This window comes from Xenopus laevis, chromosome 3S (genome assembly GCF_017654675.1).
Source record: "Xenopus laevis strain J_2021 chromosome 3S, Xenopus_laevis_v10.1, whole genome shotgun sequence".
Taxonomy (NCBI): domain Eukaryota; kingdom Metazoa; phylum Chordata; class Amphibia; order Anura; family Pipidae; genus Xenopus; species Xenopus laevis.
In genome coordinates this window covers 83,568,969-83,589,429 of record NC_054376.1, presented here as the reverse complement: position 1 = coordinate 83,589,429, position 20,461 = coordinate 83,568,969, and the positions used below count along the sequence as shown (strand labels likewise).

The 20,461-nt window shown below is 40.2% G+C and overlaps 1 long non-coding RNA gene across 1 annotated transcript; it reads left to right on the top strand.

The window, feature by feature from the left end:
• The first annotated feature begins 13,806 nt into the window (after positions 1–13,806).
• On the top strand, positions 13,807–16,823 carry LOC121402189. Its single transcript, XR_005966671.1, has 3 exons — positions 13,807–14,393; positions 16,078–16,080; positions 16,261–16,823. It is a non-coding gene; the product is annotated as an uncharacterized LOC121402189 (long non-coding RNA).
• The last annotated feature ends 3,638 nt before the right edge of the window (positions 16,824–20,461 follow it).

Sequence of the window (20,461 nt, the reverse complement as noted above, 5' to 3'; positions counted from 1 at the left end):
CAAGGAGTCACCATTACTATATATACTTTTTCTAACTTATTTTGTTTGTTAAGTTACATTTTTCATCTTTGCTTTGTAAAAGAAATTGTAGAACTTTTAAATTTCAGACAATGTAAGAAAATATCTTGCTATTACACCAGGCATGTCATGCAGCGACCTAAAATGCAATATTCTCTTTCTTTTTGGGTATCATGAGTATAAAATATACATGCCTAATCCATAACTTAATTGCAACTTGGCTGGATCATAGACTGCAGTCATTGTTTTTCCAGGATTGGGAGACTTTGCCTCTGTACTTGGCTACTTATTGAAGCCCAGAGGACACATGACAATTGTATCCAGATCTGTTATGTTGATTTCAGTGCCTCCATAAGTACATAGTGTAGATGGATGAATAACTAATATAAAAGCTGTGCAAGGCTGTTAATGAACTATTTGTGGGCTAAATCTAGAAGTCATAAAAATGTATGTTTTTTTACTTTCTGGTAGGCCCAAGACTATGGTTATCTCAATAGTTACAAAAAAATCATTTTTCTGACTTGGGTTCAAGCATCTTTTATGATGCAACATGGGGTAAGATACAGTTTAGCTCATTAATAGGTTAGAGATATAGAAATATTTATAGGTATAAAAAGCTCACAGCAATACCTTGCCTTCATGTTGCTCCAATCCACCACCATCTCTACCGCCTTGGGCCTGTGGTGGGGGAGTGGCAGCTTTAAAATCTGGGCTGCATTCTCTAATCAGATTCAAAGGTATGACACAGCACAGGAATAAGAAGATTTGCATTCCACAGAACCACAAAACCTGAAGTGATGTTATGCTTTGATGCAATCTGCTCATTCTGTGCCCAGGGTGTATCAAAAGCAAAGCTGCCATTGGTACACACCCTTTTGTCATTGCATCTCTACAAAACTCTAAAGTTGAAAAAACCATCCATGCATGGCACGATAATTGAATATTTTAGACTGTTTCTCCTGGACCAAATGCATTATTTTTATTGGAACACCAAATATGTCTTTATCTCGGTTACAAGCTGTTCTTATCTACTGCACCTAAAGGTGGCCATAGACACACAGATAATATCGTACGCAACGAATTTTCGGCCGATATTCGTTGCGTATATGGTGGAAAAAGAGCCGACCGATATCGGCAGAAGACTTGTATATCGGTCGGCTCGTCGATCTGGCTGGACAGAAAATTTTGATCGGGTGCCTTTGAAGGGACCCAAACATCGCCCATTGTTAGTGCTGAATCGTCAGATACAGGTAGAATTCTATTGTTTCTTCCCGTATATCTACCTGTATATCTGCCGATTCAGCTCTACACGTGTGTATTGAAACGAACGATCTTTCTTGGAAAGATCTTTTCCAAGAAAGATCGTAATTGTTACGTCTATGGCCACCTTAAGATGAATTGATTTGTAAAGACCTGAAGCTTGAACCACTTTAAATAATAAATTTATCCAACCATCCTTTGATCATGAATCATCCCAATATCTAGCAGCACTACAACAAGAACAATTACTACCTGATACTGCGCCTCCCAGAAGTCATCAGGCTAACAGATTGTTGACCTCTTACCCCACCTAATCCTTATAGGACTTACCTATATGCCATTATCATAACTGAGCTGATTGTTTAAAATGTTACCGAAATGTTTTTGTTTTTTTTTCTGATGTCATCATCATGTACAATTACTTCATGTGATTTACTTTATCATCTGTGGTATTTACATTACTTTAAGGTGGCCATACAGTATATGGACAGATATAAACTGCTGATTAGGCTCCTTCAGAGTCTGCCCCAGTATGGGCCCACCAACAGGCCTGCTCAGCTGATATCTGGCCAAAAAATTTAATGTTTGGTTGATGTTATCCAAAGAAGAATATTCAGTTGTCACTAGTATAGATTATTTAACTCAAATAATTATTATATTGTCTTTAAAAAGACAGTAATGTCTGTTGTGTGGGAAGCTCTACTAGCTATACTAAATCATTGGTCTGTGCTCCCATTGCCTAAAGGATGTAATTGATATGTCTTTGAAAAATCTCCAGCACAAAGCTTGTGAAAGATTACTGAGACATGGAAAGTAAAAGTAACTGTATTATCTATGCAAAACTTACTACCTTTCAGTGCATATACAGGAGAATTTCTGGGTGAAATCCACTTGTAAAAAGTTCCTTTCTGTAGGAATGCAGGTTATCTTTTTTACAACATTCAAGTCATTCAAGCCATAGCGCACTTTTTACTTTGCCAGTCAGTTATTTTTATTTATTGTACCACATCTGCTAACAAATGTTATCGTGCCAAAAATTACATCATATTAAACTAATTGCGTGCTGAGGTTCTAACTGCCTCAGATTAGCATTTTTGAATATCAATATTAAATTTGTACCATGTCTTATGGCACTCCCATTGACACTAGTATGACCTTTCCTATCTATTACTGTGGCTTAAACTTCTATTTCCCTTCTACATGCAAAGACAAGAGTACTAATTAACTTGTTCTCCTTAAGAGATTACAACTTTGTTTTTGGCTTCAAACACGTTTGATCAAAGGAAATTGGAAAGGCAGGGCTCCCTAGCTGCACGTGTGTGAGAGCAATTCTGTTTGGAAATAATTGTAGAAATGAAGAAATATTCAGTTTCTGAACTAAAGCTCTGCATCAGTGAACTTCACAATCCTTGACTGCATTCCACTTGTTCAGATTCATCATTGCAATCAGATTGAAGGATATGGAGCAAACAAGTCTCTCTATTAACTAGATAGCAAACTACATTCAATCCAAAATTAAAATGGCACGCATATGGGGACTCAGCAGGCAGTGATTATGTAGGCCTAACGCATTTTGTGTCTTCAGGCACATACTCATAGGCATTGTTTGGTATCAGCAAATACAAAGACAACATAAATAGTGGCTGGTTAGCTATAAAAGGCTCACAGCATAATATAATATATTTTCACAATTGTACCTCCATCCAATCATTGATTGATGATAGAAAAACGAATTACTAAGAAGCAATACTACAGATAACCTCCCCCCCTTCCCCATTCACTGACTGGAAGAGTGTGCTTTATGAATAAGAAAAAGGTGTTGAAGGCAACTGGACAGAATCTGAGAAAGGTAGGGGGCAGGACCTCTCTATTATAAAGGAGTTGGCTCACTTGCAGTGGTCAGGGTTTGAAAGGCTGCAAAAGACACTGTTTAGGGCACACATTTGGGGGTTGCTAAAATCCGAAAATGTCTCATTATTTTCTTACAACCACTTCTACCAAATTCCCATCCACTTTCTTACTGAATTTATCATTAAATTTACTCAAAGAAATCTGGTTTGGGAAAAGACTCCATAAAATGGTAAAGAAATCCAAATCATACATTTTTTTCAGATTATTTCCCAAAAAACACAAATTCTTCAGATTATTGTACCAAATCCAGCGCAGATCATGATATCTTCCAATGGTAAATGGGACATCTGTCATTGACTTCTATATGACCATGGCAGGTTTGAGATGGTGTACTTTTTTATTCTGACTTTTTTAATAAAACACAAAAATTCAAGTTTTTGTTTCTCCTAAAAAATAACTGTGTTTCTGACCCCTTTAAAACTCTGACCAGAAAAAAAAACGACTTTAAGAAAAGTGGTGTGTGCAGTTCTAAATCAGGCATGTTAAACTTTCTTTTAATTTCAGTATAATTGTGCCCCCAACCTCTGGAAAAAGAAGTGTAAGAAGGATTTTGTTTCATCATGCACTTACATTGCCTGTTTTAAGTATTAACAACAAATGCAGACATTAAAAATGTTTGCTAATACCTTATTGTAAATGTTCTTCATGCAGCCCTATACAGAATTTATTTGGCCTTTCTTAAAATTATACCCTTTCATGTCAGTCCTCTTTGTTATTTAAGTTTGCAATGCCTGCCCCGACATTTGGTCCGCTTAACAGCCACCTTCCCTGGTGTTTAATAATCATGAAAAAGAAGCTAAAAACAAGAACCCTATGATAGAAGCTACAGTGTGTCATTTAAGGTACTTATGTATATGCTAAGAAATGTTTTCCCAGAGACACTTGACTAACCAGAGCAAGTTGCTAGACTGGCTTACATCAGATAACAAATTTAATTTTTGTGGCTATAGACATAGCAACAGGCTAACACAATCTATACACCTAGCTTTCTCGAGTTCACACTAAATCTGTGAACAACTTTGATTAATGATCAGCTACAAATCACTTTCATTGATATTAATTTTTCCTGTACTGCATTCTACAAACTGTAAGAAATATTCAGGAAGGAAAGAAACTATAATATTGATCTAAGATGGAGGTAGAGAAGCACATCTCCGATCCACTGGATGTGACAATTTTATTTTCTAATGTGTGGTGTTCTTTAAAGATATTACTGACTGTCTTCACTTTCAGCCTTGAATGAGATGACATGAGTCTGAAAATGTTCTGGCTTTCACTTATGCTTAGTAAATTAGGCTGGTAATTCGGGTACAATATTCTAATAGACATCTTGGGGCTCATTGCAACCCCAACGCTACCAATCACTTTTTTATATCATTGTTTAACCTGCAGCAGACTGGAAAAAAAAGCTCATCACTGACTGGATGCTATGGGTTACTGCCCAGGTGCAAATTTGTCCAGCGTAAATAAACCCCAAGTGTGTTAAAGTAGTTATAGATATATTTTAGTGTACTGTCGCATGTAGAAATTTATAGAGAGCACTGCCTTGTTTTTCCATGTACTGGGTTGATTTAACCAATTGATCATATTTAATTGGTGACATTATCACGTGATAAATAGGCCGCTAAATTCCTATTAAAGTGTATAGAGAGCTATGCAATTTCCCTCTAGTGAATTTTGGCAAGCACTAGTTATACTCTTTAATAAATGCATCTCATAATTTGCAACAGACTACAAAGAAATTGTCCTCCAATTCAAATAAAACAGACATTGTTTGCTTATATATTGTAATCTTTTTGTTTTATATATTCTATATGAATTGTGTGGTCACATCTTCATTGCACAACTACTTAATTTAACCTAATTTAAACATGTTCAACGATGTTTAGGGTAAGCACAACTTTCCCTTTTGCTATAAGTCACAGACATTTTGAAACCCACTGGCAGCCATAATGTTTGAACCATGTAACTGCATATGCATTGTCTTGCTTTGGGATACATGAAGATGCATGCAAAAGGATATATTGTATTTGGCACATGTATACAAACTTTTGAATTCATTTCATACCTTTCACTTAAAAACAATATAGCATGCACCCAATCACACGCAAAAAGAATTCCGAGCAAATAAGTAGATGCATGTATCTATAGGTGACAAAACTGGCTTCAGACTGAGAATATTTGGATGTTTCTGCAAATATCATTATCTCAGGTGATGGGGGTACCTTGCCAGTTACACTCATTGTTATTTACTCTTTTTATAACATACAGATCTATCTTCAGACCACACACACTATGTTGGATACAAGGCTGTGACAATCAGTAAGTAAACATAAAAACAAGCAGCAGCTGAGATCACATTTAGCCATATCCTGCCTAGAGAGAACTACTACATCTGGAGCTACCCTATCCAAGGATGGTTGTTCCAACCCCAATCCTCAAATTGAAGGTTAAGCAGCCTGTAGCACTCCAGATGTTGAAACCCCACAACACCCAGCATTCCTTAAAGGAGAACTAACCCCAAAAAATGAATATGGATAAAAATGCCATGTTTTATATACTGAACTTATTGCACCAGCCTAAAGTTTCAGTTTCTCAATAGCAGCAATGATCCAGGACTTCAAACTTGTCACAGGAGGTCACCACCTTGATAAGTGTCTGCGACACTCACATGCTCAGTGGGCTCTGAGCAGCAGTTGAGAAGCTAAGCTTAGGGGTTGTTGCAAATTATGAAGCAGAGAATGAGGTCAGCCTGTAATATAAGCTTATGCGACAAGGCTGATTATTAAACTCTGATGTTAGTTGCACTGGTTTCTGTGCTACCGTGTAGTAATTATGTGTATTAATTACTAGTCAGCCTTATATTGTGACATTTATATTCTATTCTGTACTGTATGTTGTGAGTGGGTCCCTATGCTCAGTAAGTGACAGCAGCACAGAGCATGTGCAGTGAATCAGCAGAAAAGCAGATGGGGAGCTACTGGGGCATCTTTGGAGACACAGATCTTCCCTGCTAAAGCGCTGTGGTTACCTAGGGCTGTTAAGGAAGCCCAAAACATAATGTACAATATTTCTAGCCTACTTTTGTAGTTAGGCTATAGTTCTCCATTAATAGATAAAGTTACAGAAGTATGCTGGGAAGTCTGGTACAGCAACATCTGGACATCTGTACTTACATATGCCTACCCCTTCTGTGACGTATAGATATGGAAAAATACAATGAACACATTTAGGCCCTGGAGATATATGTTAGATGCTATAACAACTTGCTTAGGACTCATGCTTAGGACAATACTTTGAGGAATTTTTTCCGGGTATTGCTAAGCAGAGCAAACCAACATTAAGAGCAGAAAACATGCTGGGGTCAGGCATATGTATGCTCTTGTGTGTTTGTGCGCTTGCTGTGATCAGTCTTGATCAGCACAATGTACAAACAGCTCAGGAAGAAATAACATAGCAGTCTGCTCCTCCAGACAACGCAGACAGAAATCAATTGGGGTCCCCTAACCTAATCTGTGCCAGAACTTCCACAGGCACAAGGCATACGTAAATATGTTAACTCATAAGGAAAGCTATGCCTTTCATATCTAGATGAAACGTAGTCCATTGCATGTTGCTGGTAAATGAATCTGTTAGCAATATGGATATAAAAAGAGCACATTCATTTGAGCAGTCACCAATTTCAAGCTGTGATGTCTGTAATGCAAAAGGTAGGACAGACTTGTTTTAATGAGAAAGATGCATCTCCCGATATTACTATATTTTTCCATAAATTACCAGGAACAAAAGTGGGACTGAATTTGTAGATAAGCTTTGCTCTCCAACTTGCATTGACAGCCTTTCTGCAAATCAAGAAAAGTATTTCATTACCCCCCATTTCTTGTTAAACATTACAATTATTCTATTTCCAAGGTCGGAATAAGGAGTAAAAAGGAATTATGCTTTCCTGAAATATCCATGGGAGTGTGCTGTTAATTTGTCTGTGTGCGTGTGTCCTTGTATATTTACTTGAGATAGAATGATACAAACTAAATAAAAACATTTGAGCATCTGTGTCCCTGCAAATCCTTATGTAACACTGCCGAAGACTGACATTCCCTAAAGGGTTTACATTAATAGGCTGCAGCACTGCGATCAAGTTATATGAATGAAAATATATGAAACTGTGGAATGCCTTTTCCAAGCCAAGAGTAAAGAAGAAATTCAAATGTTTCAGATGATGGACTTTGGCGAATATTGCTTTCTGCCTGGATTATAATAAACGGAAAAAAATATTCTTATCCTTATAAGGTTTAACTTTCAGCTTTTTAAAAAAGTTTTACCAGAACTAAAAATCTATGTTTGCTCTAGACTAGTCTTAAGCTGGCCATAGATGCAAAGATCGAGGATTCGTAAGATTTTCAGACCGTGTGTGGAGAGTCCTGACATTTTTCGTCCGGCGGAGATCGGTTGTTTGGTCGATCAGACAGGTTAAAAGATTTCTGTCGGCTGCGGGTAATATCTCTGCATGTATTGCCGATCGTACGATTTTCTGAGGGAGACTGTCACTAGCTTTTGTCGGACATAACTTTTGTACGATTGCTGTCAGGGGCAGAACATCGGCTGATCTGTTCTTTTGTACTTATATATATATATTTTGATGGTTTTATATATATATACAGGGGCACTCCGCCAATGAGGCGAGTTGAGGCACTCGCCTCAGGCGGCAGTGCCCCCCTGGTTGATAGGGATGGCAAAAATACCGCTCCTGGTAACTAAGAGCCGAATTTCCGGTTTTCAACCCGGAAATTCATCTCTTCTAGTGCAGAGAGCACAATTGCGCTCTCTGCACTAGCGATGTTGACCCCCCATCCACCCTGGGGTGGCGGGTGTGGCAAAAACAAAGGAGCAAATTCACTAAGATTCGTAGTTGCGCCAGCCGTCACTTCGCTGCACTTCGCCACACTTCGCCAGGCGTAGTTTCGCCAGCGCTTCGCAAATTCACTAAAATCCGAAGTTGCGCTCAGGGGTAGCGTAAGGTTGTGAAGTTGCGCTAGCGTTGATTCGCTAAATAAAGCGAAGTTACGCTAGCGAAGGCTAATTTGCATACGGCGCCAAATTCAAATTTCAATGGAGGAATACGTATCAGCACTACAAATGGCTAGAAAAGCTTCAAAACATCAAATAAAAATTTTATTTTGCCCTACACATGTGCCCACTGTCTAGGTAAGTTGCCATGAGTCAGGAAATGTAGGGGGGTAGGAGGGGAGCCCCAAAAAATTTTTCGATCTTTTTCAGCCTATCACCCATAATGTAGAAAACACACCAGCGTTTTTTGGGACTTAAGGTGGCCATACACGGATAGATCCGCTCGTTTGGCGATGTCGCCAAACGAGCGGATCTCCCTCCGATATGCCCACCTTGAGGTGGGCAATATCGGGCTGATCCGATCGTGGGCCCTAGGGCCCAACGATCGGATCCTAGCGTTCGCCAAACGGGCGGTCGGATCGCGGGACCGCATCAACGAACAGATGCGGCCGCGATCCGACGGGATTTTTAACCCCATCCGATCGAGATCTGGCCGACTTTCGGCCAGATCTCGATCGGGGAAGCCCGTCGGGGGCCCCCATACACGGGCCAATAAGCTGCCGACTTGGTCTGTCGGCAGCTTTTATCGGCCCGTGTATGGCCACCTTTAGAAAAAATTTTGACTTTTTTTGAAGCAATCCCTATCTACTCTATTGCGCTTCGCCTGGTCTGAGGTGGCGAAGGAAGTCTAGCGTAAAAGGTAGCGTTCAGTACACTGCGCGCGTTAGTGAATTTGCGTAGTTACGTCGCTAGCGAAACTTCGCCAAGCGTAAGGGTGCGAAGTAACACTAGCGAAACTACGCCAGCGTTCGTTAGTGAATTTGCGCAGTAATGAACATGCCAAACGCTAGCGAAGTAACGCTAGCGTTCGGCGCTTCGGCGCTTAGTGAATTTGCCCCAAAGGCCGCCTCAGGCGGCGAATTGGGCAGGATCGCCTCTGTTTATATAGAGGGACTTTTCAACCCATTAACTGTATAAGGACTGATGACGTCACATTGGCGCCACAATTCACATGTGGAGGAGGGTATTTAAATTGTTACATTTGCAATGCACTGTATCCTTGAGAAAGGTCTCCATGTGAGACAGAAACGTCGGGTAAGATGCCATTTTGTGTAAAATAAATCACAAACATCGCTACCAACAGAGAGTGCGGGTCCTGCTTTTACATACACGATTGACTATTGATCGTGCACCTCTGGCTTCATTCTGTGTGAGTGCGGGCACTGTGGGACATTTCTATATGTGTGTGTATATATATATATATATACACTGTATATATATATATATATATATATATATATATATATAAATATAATATATATATATATATATATATATATATATATATATATATATATATATATATAGTGAACAATTTGCTTTTTGCACATACAGTTCCATATAACATAACAAAAATGGCAATACAGGAAATTGATCAATACACCATATAAGCACAGAGTTGACATTAGGGTTTTCCAGTTTGTGAAAAGTTATTAGTCGGCTGGGTGAATGGAGGCCATGTACAACATTCCTAGGCCATTAAAAAAAGGATTAGTCCTTTCAGTTATGTTGTAAGAATTAACCCTGCCAAAATAAATAAACAGGTGTCTGCCTTTAAGTGTACTCAGCTGTACTGGACCAACATGAAACTCACTGAAAATTTACACATATTGAAACACAGAGATAAAAGGCACACAGTCGCTGAAATATATTCATTACTACAGCCAAATCACATAACATACAAGCCAACGTGTGTGGCAGATAATGAAGCTTACAGGCAAATACCACCTTTATTTTCATTTTGTTATCTTGAATTTAGTCTAAATAAATAATATATTATTACCATGCTTTTCTTTCAATTTCTTTGTATTATGCTAATCTATCCTTTTTTTATACTTACAGGAGAAAAGCAGCTGATCCCTTGTAATGCTGAGGTTAGATCATTGCTTGGAAACTATTAAGCTTGTTTCACTTACAGAAAGAATACTCTTATAGATTTGGCTGCATATTGCAAATATTGCAAACTCTTTACGCACCCACGTCACATCCTGTTTTGTTATATTTATAGTTCAGCATTGCGTTCCTTTATCCTGGAGCAAGTGGTCAGTTATACATTTGTTCCCTAGTGGCAAACTGCCAGTTTTCCAGGATACGGTTTAAGATTTGATCAGTCACCGAACTTTCTGAAAGATTCAGATTCAAACAAATCCTGAGGGCTATGAAGAAACCCAGGACAAAGTAAATGATGGAGTAAGGGGCAGGGGAAAGGAATGATTGTTACCAGGGCTATATCTCACAAAATACATAGGTAATTGTGCTATACATTCTATATCTGTTTCTTCTTATCTTTGACTACATAGTCATCTGTCATTTTATCAAATATTTTTTTCTTTGCATAGCAACTATCATATGCTTACCATCAGTTCAGAATTGTACCTTTAACAAAACCAGAGCACTATAAGTAAACATTTTGATGAACCTTAATTTTCTATTCCCAAACCCAAGGGACAACAAAACAAAATATTAGAGGCCAAGAAACCCTTTAAGGCAGTCTTAGGCTGGTGGTGATTCCGGGGAGATTAGTCGCCCAGCAACAAATCTCCTCTTCTTCGGGCGACTTATCTCCCCGAAATGCCTTCCTGCTGGCAAGAATGTGAATCGCAGGTGGTATGGCACACGTATCGTCGCCTCACAAAGCAACTTCGGTCAACTTCGGAAAATCAAAGCGATCCATGTGCCATACCGCCAGTGATTCACATTCTTGACGGCAGGAAGTCATTTTGGGGAGATTAATCGCCCGAAGAAAAAAAAATAAAAAATTATATACATATATATATATATATATATATATATATATATATATATATATATATATATATATATATATATATATATATATATATATATATAAAAGCTAAGGGCAGTTTTGGCAGAACTTTCCATGATCCTTGGGACCCGAAGGAGCAGAACAACAGCATTTGCTCATTCTTGTGTATATAGGGACTATCAATGATGCTATTCTTCCAGGAAACCTTGGGTCTCTGTCCTAGGAGGACAGGGAGATTGTTTATGTAGGTTTCTTTAGTTAAAGAAAATCTTAGAAGATTAGGAATTGACAAACTGCTGACAGGAATGCTGATGTCCATTGCTCACCTGTGGACAATGTTCCCACTAATTCCTTCTCGGCTATGTGTGCAAAATATTTATTTTCTGAGCACATTTTTAAATTTTGTGCTCAGTTTTTAAAGACTGTGTGCGCAGGTCAGAATTAATTAAAAATTCTTTGTGTGCACTACAATTTGATTTAACATAAAGCAGATATTGGGGTAGAGGGGAACTGACCCTGTAACTGCATGGTGACCCAGGGGTGTGCAGGGACTAGTGATGCCTGAGGGAAGTGCAATTACAGTATATATTAGTAATTACAGTACATGTTTACATCAGGAGGGTTCCAGTAACTGCTTGGGGCCCCACATTGACACCTCCTGCACATCTCTGGTTTCTATACAGTCAGCCAGAGCAATTGTTTGCAAGAAAATTGGTGCTAAGATAACAGCTCTACCATGTACCATATCTGTGTCAGGATGAGATCTACATATGAAGTGTTAAAGGGATACTGTCATGGAAAATATGGGTATTTTTTTGAAAATGCACCAGTCAATAGTGATGCTGCTACAGCAGAGTTCTCCAGTGAAATCCGTTTCTCAAAAGAGCAAACAGATTTTTTATTTTTTTTATTTTGAAATCTGACATGGGGCTAGACATATTGTCAGTTTCCCAGCTGCCCCTATTCATGTGACTTGTGCTCTGATAAACTTCAGTCACTCTTTACTGCTGTACTACAAGTTGGAGTGATATCATCCCCCTCCCCCACAGCAGCCCATCAGTAGAACAATGGGAAGATAACCAGATAGCAGCCCCCCCATAACACTGATAGATAACAGCTGCCTGGTAGATATAAGAACATCACTCAATAGTAAAATCCAAGACCCACTGGGGCACATTCAGTTACAGAGTTGGACTGGGGGGCCCAGGGCCCCCCTCTGGACCCCCTCCCCTACTGCGAGGCGACAGCGCGCATGCGCTCTCGGTGCACATGCGCTCTCGGTGCACATGCGTAGATGGCACGGCACTGAAAAATTGTTGTTTTTTTTTTTGGAAAACTCTGAATGACGGAGAGGGGTGTCTAGCCTGGCAGGGGCCCATGTAAGGTTGCCACCTTTTCTGGGAAAAAATACCGGCCATCCTATATTCTTGCCATTTTTTCCTATTAATAACATTGGCATCAAGCATCATTTTTACCGGCCAGATGGCAACCCTAGGCCCATGAGGGTCGGGGCCCACTCATGGGCCCAGCTGGCTGGAGTCAGAGAAAAATCACACGGACGAGGGTGGGGGGGGGGAGCTGCACGGCCCGAATGAGACTGGATATATGAATAAGACTGCATTCCTGCTAGCCGGATAGAAAGATGTAATCCAATTTGGCCGAGACAAAGCAAAGAACTCTGGCATCAGGTTGTGCAACCTATTCCTTTTGTGAGGAAAACACCCCCTGCAGGGAGCTCGGAGTTAGAAAATGCCAAGCTATGGAACACTCTGAGCGCTGATATCATGCGCTGGCCTCATTGGCTAAGAAGTGGAAGTCGCGTCCAATCTGAAGACGGGAAAGCTCATAGCGTTTCAGCTTTGCTTGTGCAGCTGGGAACTCTGGATCAGTCAGGGAGAGTCTCACCTAGAGGCTGTTGTATGTTATGTACTGAGTGACTATGCGCCCTGTCTAACCGAGAAGCCCTTTCCACTGCTCTGCCATCCATGTGAAGCACACTGGAAACTTGCTCTTGTCTCCATACAAGGAATGTTCCACTGTCCTGAGACCCAGTCACTTCATGGTAAGTTAAGTTGTCGCTTTTAGATGCGCCTATTCTACTCATTTTTCATTGCACTTCTTATAGAGAGTTCATGGGCAAGTTTTATATCTGTTTGCGTTACTCATCTAGTTCCTGGGTGCTCTCTAGCGCTCATGTGCAAATTGATAATGGGACGGCAGTTCATGCACTACAAATCCCAGCATGCAGTCTGAGGAGAGAGAGATGTGTGCTGAGGCTGGAGACGGTAGTTTGTGTAGAGCTGTGAGTGACTGGGGCTTATTTATAAACACAGGGCAAATTTGCCCGTGGGCAGTAACCCATGGCAACCAATCAGATGATTGCTTTCAATGATCAACCTGCAGCTGGCTGAAAAAAGCTAATCACTGATTGGTTGCTATGGGTTACTGCCCAAGGGCAAATTTGCCCTGTGTTTATAAATAAGCCCCAGTCACTTACAGCTCTACACAAACTACCGTCTCCAGCCTCAGCACACATCTCCTACCTGGTAGGATGGTTTTCCTATGAGCTGTCTGGTAGGATGGTGTTGTCTCAATGAGCTGCCTGGTAGGATGGTGTTCTTATGAGATGCCTGGTAGGATGGTGTTTCTATGAGCTGCCTAGTGGGATGACACCTTTTCTATGCGCTACCTTGTAGGACTGTGTTACTATGACCTGTGTGTGGGATGGTGCCATCTTTATATACTGCCTGGTAGGATGGTGTTCTAATAAACTTCATGGTGGGATGGTGTTCATAGGAACACATCTCACCAGGGATCTCCTACCAGTGATGTCACCTCTATGAGCTGCCTGGTGGGATAGTTTTCCCAAGACCTGCCTGGTGGGATGGTGTTTTCCCTATGTTCTGCCTGGTAGGATGGCGTTCCTATTAGCTGCCTGGTAGGGTGGTATTCCAATGAGATGCCTGGTGGGATGGTGTTCTTATCAGCTGCCTGGTGGGATGGCATTCCTGTTAATGCTTGGTGGGGTGGTGTCATCCCTATGAGCTGCCTTTTGAAATGGTGTCACCTCTATGAGCTGCCTGGTGGGATGGCGTTCCTACGAGTTGCCTGGTGGGATGGTGTCATCCATATTTGCTACCTGGGAGGATGATGTAATCGTATGTACATAGTAGGATGGCATCCCCATGAGCTGCCTAGTGCAATTGTGTTCTTCTGAGCTGCCTGTTTGGATAAAAACAATATACAGCTTACAAATGCAGCCAATAAAAAATGTCAGTCTTTTAGATAATTTCTTGCCGACCCCTTCACAGTCTCTCAACTGTATGTGAATCCAAAACCAAGCGTATATATGTTCCCAGAGGGATATATATAAGAGAAGAGATCAGCGCCTGTGGCAACAGAAATTAAAAACAAGCATAGCGTAATACGTTCCAAATAGGTAATATCACCCTGTGCATGCACTTAGTATTAAGTCCGTGTTTTCTCCCCTTTTTCCCTTAGATAGCTGTTAGTGGGGGGGGGGTGATAGGGTAACAATAGAGGTGATAGGAAGATGATGGCTTCCCTGCGAAGAGTTAAATATACTCCAGGAGTGCTTCCACCTTCTATAAAAATGCCTACTTACAAACCACAGCAGTGGTGTTATGCATGTAACAGAAAGCTCTTTTCTAGTCCCTCCTTTGGGTCACGATATTCCTTCCAGGTTCCAATGCCAGAGATAAAAACCAGTGATAGTGTAATACCGTTTTATTAAAAACAACTTAAAATCAATTAAAAATTACACTCACATTTACCCTGACAGGGTTTTGCGCATTCAGTCCAATAAAAAGTCCATATGGGGTTGCGAGTAGTAGTTCTGCTTACTCACTGCCAGACTCCCTCGTGGTGCCTTGCTTCTGGGCTCTGGTGTCCCCCAAATTGTGCCTAACGCGTTTCGCTGTACGTGGTCAGCTTCCTCAGAGGCGTAGTTTCCATTAATGTTTGCTCTGCTGCTTTTTAAAACTCATTCTGGCGCGCTCGCCTGGTTTCCGCCGTCACTTCCGGTTTATGCGTTCCAATTGATGCGTTCCAGCGCATTCACTTCCTGTTTGGCGCATGAAATCCCCGGTTTTCCTTCTTTCAGTGTATTACAGTAGGGACAGCCTCTCTCCCCTTAATACTACATACAATTTAAACTTCAATGGCCTCACATCCTATCCACTTGTTTGTAGCCTATTCAATACAACAAATATACATGTGCAGGGGTACATGCTTTTTTAACAGCATATACATATACAACATATACAACATATACATAAAATGAGTTACGGGGGATCATGGGAAATGTAGTTTTCCCTTATTTTTTGTAAAGACAATGTTTTAAATTAACAAATTATTTTCTTATATTCCATATATATAGTTACCTTGTGCTATTCCTTTATCTTTCTATTTCCTATCTGTGTGGAAAAAACTTTACAGCTATTGCCTTGTGATGTGTCCATAAGTAAAGCTGAATTGTGTTTTGTGTTTATAAAAAGGCTCTTAGGTTTATATCTATATTTAACCCCTGTGGTATAAAAGTGTGCATTTTATAAATCCATCTGCTTTCTTCTTGTAATGTTTTCTTTGTTAAATCCCCTCCTCTCCATTCTTTCTGTACTATACTTATACCCCAAAATTTTAAATCTTTGGCTTTCTGATTGTGATAATCTTTAAAGTGTTTTGACACACTGTGATTCGTGATTCCCTTCTCTATATTTCTTACGTGTTCATTAATTCTTTCCCTTAATTTCCTATTGGTTTTCCCAATGTATTGGAGGCCATTGTATGTATATGTTGTTAAAAAAGCATGTACCCCTGCACATGTATATTTGTTGTATTGAATAGGCTACAAACAAGTGGATAGGATGTGAGGCCATTGAAGTTTAAATTGTATGTAGTATTAAGGGGAGAGAGGCTGTCCCTACTGTAATACACTGAAAGAAGGAAAACCGGGGATTTCATGCGCCAAACAGGAAGTGAATGCGCTGGAACGCATCAATTGGAACGCATAAACCGGAAGTGACGGCGGAAACCAGGCGAGCGCGCCAGAATGAGTTTTAAAAAGCAGCAGAGCAAACATTAATGGAAACTACGCCTCTGAGGAAGCTGACCACGTACAGCGAAACGCGTTAGGCACAATTTGGGGGACACCAGAGCCCAGAAGCAAGGCACCACGAGGGAGTCTGGCAGTGAGTAAGCAGAACTACTACTCGCAACCCCATATGGACTTTTTATTGGACTGAATGCGCAAAACCCTGTCAGGGTAAATGTGAGTGTAATTTTTAATTGATTTTAAGTTGTTTTTAATAAAACGGTATTACACTATCACTGGTTTTTATCTCTGGCATTGGAACCTGGAAGGAATATCGTGACCCAAAGGAGGGACTAGAAAAGAGCTTTCTGTTACATGCATAACACCACTGCTGTGGTTTGTAAGTAGGCATTTTTATAGAAGGTGGAAGCACTCCTGGAGTATATTTAACTCTTCGCAGGGAAGCCATCATCTTCCTATCACCTCTATTGTTACCCTATCACCCCCCCCCCCCACTAACAGCTATCTAAGGGAAAAAGGGGAGAAAACACGGACTTAATACTAAGTGCATGCACAGGGTGATATTACCTATTTGGAACATATTACGCTATGCTTGTTTTTAATTTCTGTTGCCACAGGCGCTGATCTCTTCTCTTATATATATCCCTCTGGGAACATATATACGCCTGTTTGGATAGCATTCCAGTGAGCTGCCTGGTGGATGGTGTCATTCCTCTGTGCAGTCTAGTAGGATGGTGTTCCTATGAGTTGCCTGGTCAGATGATGTAATCTCTATGTGCTGCCTGATGGGATGGTGTCATCCCTTTCTGCTGCCTTGTAGGATGGTGTTCCAATGAACTGTCTGGTAGAATGGTGTAGTCCCTATTATTTCCATTAGGATGATATGGTTTATATGTGCTGCCTGGTAGAATGGTGTCTTTCTATGTCAGTAAGCTATACTGACAGACTCTTTGGACATAAATGACACCTGAGATGGATGGCATGTAAATAGTGTATTGTCAGATGTTAAATGCAAACTAAAAAGTAAAACCCTCCATATTTAACAGATAGTGTGTTGTCCGTGCTGCAATCATATCAGTAATCACTGAACACTGCATCAGGACCATAAGTAGACCTCCAGTGTTCATGCTCCTACTTTGAAATTATTACACAGACCTTGGGGCCAAAGTAATGCAGCTAAATGTGACAGTTCCCAAATCACATGCACACCTGTAGGGGGCACAGGGCCAACTGTACTACTTATATCAGTTGTTCTCTTCTTGTATGTTATCTGTATGTTCATTGTGTACACTTATCTCATTTATTATACAGTACTATGTCATATGTTGGTGCTTTATATATTCAGTCCTAATAAATCACTTTTAACTTTTTATAACTCTAATTTGTGAAGCTACCTCTTCATATTGGCTTGTTTATTAGCTTAGTGTTATATTGTCACTTAGAAGCAACATCAGCACTGTAATCATTGTCACTTTATAGATACATGTTAATAATAATAATTCTGGCAAAGTTTAAAGCATGCTATTAACTGTGGTCCAGCAACGCCAAGGTCATATTCTTTAGGGGATTATGACACATTCCTATAAAATCCCATATAAACTTTAGGGTTTTCTTTTTTTCCAGATTAAAAAGCCCCCATGCCACCCCAAGCCCAGTGGTACCAAAAAGTCAGCATGGGAAAAAGAGAAGCAGATGCTAAGCAGTTTCTTCTGTTACACTGGGCTGGAGTTGGCGCAATACTTGGAGCAATACTTCAATAGGCAAATTACAAATAAAAATACTCCTGGGGACTATAGATTGCACTGCCTCCAGCACAGCGTGACTAACAGAATCAAACAGGATCCTAAACTGTGTCAGAGTGTCATTTTTAAAAAGAAAAAAGTTTTACAAATTGTCTGACACACTCAGAGATTAGTTGCCTGCAATGAAACTCCTCTTCTGTTTTCCCATCACTATTACTGCAAATGCAGGGGTTTGTTTTTCCAAAGACGTCAGAAGTTTCCTGAGGCAATGCTGGGTGATAGAAGTTAATTTCTATAAATTACACTCCATGTGAATGGAACTATAACTAGTGATGCACAGAATGGCCTGTCACCTGTTTAGATGGGCTTGACAATGGCCGCCTGCAGAGGACTGCTGATGACTTGTGGGCCATATTCACTGCCACTTCTTCCACTTCTTGACCTTCCCTACCCTGTCCTAACCGAACATCTTATAATAAGCATGAATTGCCATTGCTATTTATATACTCATGCACACCTGCCCTTCTGTGAGATCAGAGACAGTCATGTTGGCACAGGCATATAAATAAGCATGATGGGCCATGCTTGGGATGGGTTAGGGTGAGTTAGGGTCAGTAGGACATTAGGGCTTACTTAGGACTGCAAGAAGCAGTTGTGGTAAGTTCCCACAGTCACTGAGCAAAAAGTTCCAATCCATTAAAGGTGCTTGCTCCTTACATTTCCATAAGTATAGTTGCACTTGGCACTTAAGTCTTCTGTATAAATTTTGAGTAAAAGCAGCAATTGGATTTGCACACAATCACTAATAGTTGTTTGCTTGCACTACCCCAGTAGACAATTTTAACTGAACAAAATTAAGCTGATGTTGACAAAGTCAGATTTTTAGGGGGGACAGATAACTTGGCCGTAATACTTGTGAATAACTGAGAGTTGTGTTGCATATGTAAGTGTAACTACTTGAAATGTCCCTTTGGGGAATATTTATCAGATTGAAACTAGAACAAGAAAGTCCCCTGAAGTGATATTCCACAACTTTCTATTCATTTCTATAGGTTATTTTAAGGTGTATTTATCAAAGGGTAAACTCTTACTTTTACCCATTAATAAATATGCTCCCCAAACCCCCATACAAATAAATAGCAATAGAATTTCACTCTGTGGGACTGTGGCATGCTCTAGTTCCATTGTATGATAAATATTCCCCAAAAGCAGGCAAGGAATACTGCCCCCAACAATTCACTAGCTGCCCCCAACAATTCACATAGAAATGAATGGAGAAAGGCAGTATTTCACTATTTCACTCTTGCAGACTGTGGTGATTTCTAACTTCACTTTTTGATAAATACACCCCTATGTTCTAAACTTGTCTTGGTAGACACTTTTTTTTTTTTTTAGCAAAACTGAATTAGAACCTTGACACAGAATTTTTAAGGGACATGATAAAAAAGGGAATGAATATGAAAAAATAAACATTTCTACATACGCCATTTTCTTTCCTGGTCAGAATTTTCTATTTTACCCTGTGTAAATATGCAGTTCTATGCCTATACTGACAGGAATCAGCAGGTGTGGAGACACATGGGGGCAAATTTACTAACTGGCGAAAATTCCCCAGCGACCACTTCGCACCCATCGCAACACTTCGCCAGGCAAAAATTTGCCCAGACAACGCTAATTCACTAACATGCGGAGTTTCAGCCTGGGTATGTTACTTCGGCCATCCGAGAAATTCAATTAGTAGATGCGCTAGCGTTCATTTTTGCCTATCGCAAATTCGCTATAGGTCTTGCGCTCAGGTTAATTTACATACGGTGGGAAATTTAAGTTGAATGGATGTCTTTATGTTATGTGTTGCAGCAAATACATTACATTTCCACTGTTAATTACACATGTCCAGGGAACTTTAATAAAGACAATAGAGTTAATATAATGCCCTACACATGAGCTCACTGTATAGTTAATGTTCCATATGTAAGAAAATGTATGGGGGAAACCAGTTACACCAAAAAAATTTTTAGGACTTTTGCAGGCAATCACTCTGAAAAAAGGGAAAAGTCGCCAGTGTTTTTTGGACTTTGAGGCATTTTCTGCTCACAGAATATAATGTAAGTGACAGAAGATTGTGGAAGATCTAGCTACTTTAATGCACTTCGCCTGGTCTGAGAGAGGTAACTCAGTAAAATCGGCATTTTAGTGAATTTGCGGAGTAGTGTCCGTTAACTAGAGTGCAAATAACCACTAGCGATGTCCGTGTGGGTGGCAACGCTGGGGAAAAGTCGCGAGCATTAGCCACTTTGCCCTTGGAGTGGACTTGAGCATAGAACACATTATACATGTATGTGCACACAAGCCAACTCCCTGCCCAGTGCACTTCACTTCCAGCGATGGATCAGTTTTATCTCAACCTGTGTCTCTTTGCAGGTGGGAAATCAGTCTGGTGTGCCTTTAGCCTAAAGGAGTTGCCATAAAAAAACAGTAGAGTATCAAATGATGCAATTATAATTTTTATGAAAAATGGTTAAGTTTTGACCATGTATTGCATAGTAAAATATGAGGGGAGGC